The sequence below is a fragment of the Equus quagga genome, chromosome 5, assembly GCF_021613505.1.
Source record: "Equus quagga isolate Etosha38 chromosome 5, UCLA_HA_Equagga_1.0, whole genome shotgun sequence".
NCBI lineage: Eukaryota > Metazoa > Chordata > Mammalia > Perissodactyla > Equidae > Equus > Equus quagga.
In genome coordinates, this window is record NC_060271.1 from 87,609,465 (window position 1) to 87,614,885 (window position 5,421).

Here is a 5,421-nt window from a genome sequence, read left to right on the forward strand (position 1 = left end):
ATGCATGAAGCTTGAGGACATTATGCTAAGTGAAATAAGCCAGTCACAAAAAAGACAAATATTGTATGATTCCACTTACATGAGGTACTTAGAGTAGTCAAATCATAGAGACAGAAAGTAGAACGGTGGTTGCCAGGGCTGGGAAGAGGAGAGAATGGGGAGTCCCTGTTTAATGTGCATAGAGTTTCAGCTATTTATTCAATATATATTAATATATAATTTATATTTATTTAATATATATTTTAAGTAGCTTAAAGCTACTTAATATATTAATATAGTTATATAAATATCTATTAACTCACAGTAATGTATTATTCTATAAATATATAAGAGAGACAGCAAAAGGTGGAAAACAAACACAAGGTGTGAATTACTGAGGTGGCTACAGCTTTAAAGAAAATTAAGTTCAGTTTCTTGTTCGTGAAAGACTTGTCCAGACAGCTGCCATAGAGTCACTGTGCCTTAAAAGAGTCATCAGGTAAAGGAAGGGAAAGAAATTAATTTGCCAGTTTCCCATCTCTCTCATTGGTCAAAGCTTGTTCCAAGGTGTTGATCCTTGCCCAGTGCCTCCAGTCAGATGCTGGGGAAGCCAGATCTTGGGCCACTGGTTCAGTGCTTTCTCAGAGTCTGGAAGTGGTATAAGGAGCCAGAGGCTCCGTGGGTATAGTCAGTGTTGCTTTAGCACAAGAGATGCAGACTCTGATACTGCAGCAGGGAGCAAGAGGACAAGAGAGCAAATGGAACTGAGTAGACAGGTATCCTAGAGAAGAATTAGAGCCTTGGTTCCCCAACCTGTAACACATCAGAATCGTCTGACGCATTCTGGCAGCTATACTGACAATCAGGTGTTGAAATTACCTACTTCTGCATTAAAAAAACTACTCTGAAACTTAGTGGCTTTAAAATCACTTGAAATATATATTATTAAATATATTAAGTTATACAACTTAATATATGATTATATAATATATATTGTCATACTATATTAATATATAAATAAAATATAATTTATATTAATTTAATGTATATTTTAAGTGTTTCTAAGCAACTTAATATAAATATATTAATTTCATATGTAATTTAAATATATATACTTATTCTATATATTTTATAATTTCTGGCTTGAGTTCTTCTGTAACCTATGAATTGTTTTTTGGAAGTATTTTAAAGTTTCCAAACTGAAAAGGCTTTTCTAGTTCTTCTTTTATTATTCTCTAACTTAATTGCATTAAGTGATCAGAGAATGTTGATTGTATGATTTTAATCCTTTGAAATATGTTAAGACTAGCTGTATGGTTTAGTACTATGGTTACCTTTTATAATGTTCCATGTGTTCCTAAAATAATGTATACTCTCCAACTGTTTACATATATATACATATATATAAAATACATATATATATGTTAGCTGTGTATCATCTAATAGGCATATATTACCTAATGGTTAATTGTGCTGTTCAAATCTTCTATACCCCTTGATATGTACACAAATGTATCAAAGATTTACACAGGACTGTTCATAGCTGCTTTATTTACATATATGGCAGATGTGGCAGCCACAGACCTGAGCTTCTTAGATGTCCCTTAAAGACAGGATCTGCTGTGAGGAGTGTAGTCAATCAATATAGCAATGTGATAGAGCCTGCTGGTACTGACTTGAGAGATTTGATTGTAAAATTTTCAGGATATTTGCAAACTGGTTGTTAAATATGTCATTATTAAAAATTAGTTTTGCTAAATTACAATTAAATAATGTTCAAAACAAAGATAATTTCTCAAAACTCTTCACTTCCGTTTCTGTTACTACATTTTACATATATTTATATGCTCCTGAGGTCATTTGCATCTACTGCATCTGTATAGTGGAAAAACTATATTATGGTGTGCTACTGAACATCTTCCCCCAAGTTCATATTCAGTGATGTCACATGGGTAGCCTGAAATTGGCCTTGGTGGGGGGATTGACAAGATGGAAATCAGCAAATGCTACAAATTGGACTTTTAAACTTAAAGTCATGGGGAAAATGTTAATAATGCAGAAAAAACAAAATTGTGTGGTGCCTGTAGCCATTACATTGTGAATAGCACAAAAAATTAAGGAGAATTCTTCCAGCATTAGAAAAGTATTTATTCTAGCAAAGAAGTTGCTCACAACATTGAAAAACAAGTGAAATTCTGACATACATCTTGGTTATTTCACTTTCATCTTACCCATTAATATATGCAAAAATATCAAACAATATTCATGTTGGAATTACACTGTTAATTACACAGGCTGGCTTCAGATATAAGAGTTCAGCAAAAACTAATGAAAATATTCTGGGAGAATCAATTATTTATGAGAAAGTTACAGTAAAGAGTATAGTATATTTTGTTATTTATAAATTGTATGCTACAAGCCTTTATATCACTACAAGTTATAATAAGTGTGCGTAATCACACACAGACACACTTTCTCCCGGAGAGTCTGTCAGTAACCACTTACCAGCATGCCACTGGCTGACAGCCTGCAGCCACAGCACCTCAGGATTTTCCAGTGTTCCATCTGAGAACAGGCTCTTCCCCGGGAGCTCCAGCCAGTGATCAAGGTGGCAGGGCTGGGAGGGTTGAGCCATTTCTGCCCCTTGCGGAACTCTATGAGCAATCTTAGTGCTGGAGCTATTTTTCGCTAGCTGAGACTTTCTCAGAGCTGCACTGCAGTTTCAACCTCCTCCTACACAATAGCCTCCCTTCCTTCTCTCCTTTCTAGGGTGTCAGACTGTATGTTGGCCTGAAGACATTCCTGTTCCTCTCTATCTTTCACAGGGATTTCCCCCAATAAATCTCTTGCACCTCTAATTCCTTCTTGGTGTCTGCTTCCTGAAGGACCTAAACTGACAGCCAAAAAAATGGAAACAACCCAAATGACCATCAATAGATGAATGGATAAACTTAAGATACTGATAAAGACAATGCTAATAGTGCAGATTAAATTTAAGAGTATGCCTCATCTTTACATTATGAATAGCACAAAAAGAGGAAAATTCTTCTAGTATTGGAAAATTATTATCTCTTTAAGCAAAGAATGCTATTCAGCAATTAACAAGGAACAGACTACTCATATATACAACACCATGGATGAATCTCAAAAAAAAAAAAAAAAAATAGGGGCCAGCCATGGGTGAGTGGTTAAGTTCGGGCACTCTGCTTCGGCGGCCTGGGCCATCTCCAGTTTGGATCCTGGGCACCAACCAACACCGCTCATCAGGCCATGCTGAGGCAGTGCCACACATAGCAGAACTAGAAGGACCTACAACTAGAATATACAACTATGCACTGGTGGCTTTGGGGAGAAGAAGAAGAAGAAAAAAGATTGGCAATAGATGTTAGTTCAGGGCCAATCTTTAAAAAAAACAAACAAACCAGTATACTGAGCAAAAAAATAGCTGAGAGCAAAAAGTGTACATACTGTATGATTCCATTTATATGAAGTTCTAGAATAGTCAAGGGGATGGAATGGGCAACCAAGTGGGAAGGGGCACAAGGGGTCTTTCTGGGATGAAGGAAATATTCCATATCTTAATAGGGGTATGATTTTATGAGTGTATGCATTTGTCAAAATTCATCTATCTATACATTTAAGATCTATTCATTTCAGTGTATATATTCCATCTCAATTCACAAGTGCAAAAACAGGGGCCAGCCCCCTGGTGTAGTGGTTAAGTTTGGCGTGCTCTGCTTGGCAGCCTGGGGTTCACACGTTCACATCCCAGGTCTCAACCTACACCACTCATCAGCCATGCTGTGGTGGCGACCCACATATAAAATAGATGGTGATTGGCACAGATGTTAGCTCAGGGCTAGTCTTCCTCAAGAAAAAAAGGAGGAAGACTCACAGCAGATGTAGGCTCAGGGCAAATCTTCCTCAGCAAAAAAAAAAAAGTGCAAAAACAATTTTTCCTATAATGATGTAAGTCGTGTCATTTTCTTCTTGTAGATCTGTCCATTTCTGTTCTATATACTTTGAGGCTATGTCATTAGATATCTGCAAATTTATAATATTGCTGGTGAATTTGGAATATTGCTGGCGACTGGAAACTTTTCTGCTCTTCTACACAAACACACACACACACACACACACTGTGTCCTCCACACTCATTCCTTCTATTCTATTCTTGCCTAATCTTCCATTGTCAGTGCTTCAGCATCTAGACCTGTCTTGCTGTTTGGGGTCAGGTTTATACCTAATCCCAAGAGGGGCACATGCAGCCGCAGAACCAGCTGCATATGAATGACTGGAAGTCCCTACTCTGGACACTTGGGACATCCATACCTCATGGGCTTCCAACTCCAGCTTCTGCTCAGAATCCAGCCAGCATCTGTTTCAGTGTGCAAAGCAAATCTCAGCAAAAACAAAGAGAAGCCTGAAGGAAGTGGGGGAGTAGGGGATTTTGCAGGTGTTAACACTCCAGACCGGCGAACAAGAAAGGCTTGGAAACAAGAAAGGCTGAAACCTCAGAGATGGGTTCCGGGCAGCGCACGCACGCTGCATAGCCTAACTTTATGGTGACGAGGGCCAGGGGCAGGAGGAGGCTAAAGAATAGGGAGGGGAGGTTGCGGCAGCCTCAGCTTCAGCAAGAAGCAGCTTAGGTAGCAGGTGGCTGAGACTACATCCCACCTGCTCTTTTAAGGCTAGGCCTCTCCTACAGCCACGCGGGGTAGGGGCAGGGCACCATTTGAAGCACCCAAATCCCGAATGGGCAATGCTGATGGGGTGAGGTGGAGATGGAGTGTGTCTGTGGTTACTGGTGAGCGCTCGCACCCTCCAACTCTACCACTATAAAGCTGATGGATCCAAGCAAGCAACCGCCCAGTTCACACACCTGCACCGTCACTCACTGGTGGGTGGTCCAGGAGCCACCCAACGCTGGCTTTTATTGGTCAGGCCAAGAAAAACACGAGTAGGATAACTAGCAGCCTCCTTCGGATTGGTCGATTTCTGCCAGCTCTCAAGTCAATCAGAGTAAAACGTACCTCACTCTTTCCCATTCTCCCGCTCCCGAGGGAACCATGTAGCAGGATGTAAACCTTGCCACTGTTCAGACGCCCCCGCCATACAGTAGCATACCCTGCTTTCTCCTGCCGCCGCCATGTCCTCGTAACGTGTTATTTCATGCACTGTTTTTTGCACAAAACGAGGTGTTTAATGTGAGAAGTCTACGTTTAGGCGGTGAGGCGCGAAACCGGGGAAGAGGTGCCAGCCAACCCTCTAAACCGACAAAGACTCAGGATAGGATAATGACTCCTGTTATCCAGGTGACGCCCGTCTTAGGTCTACGGCAGCGTGCGAGGATTTTGAGTGACTTTTGGCCCCTCGCGGCCCCTGTAGCGTTCCTAGTTACCGCGGCCCTAGTAACCGCCCGCCCCAAGCAAGGAGCCGCCG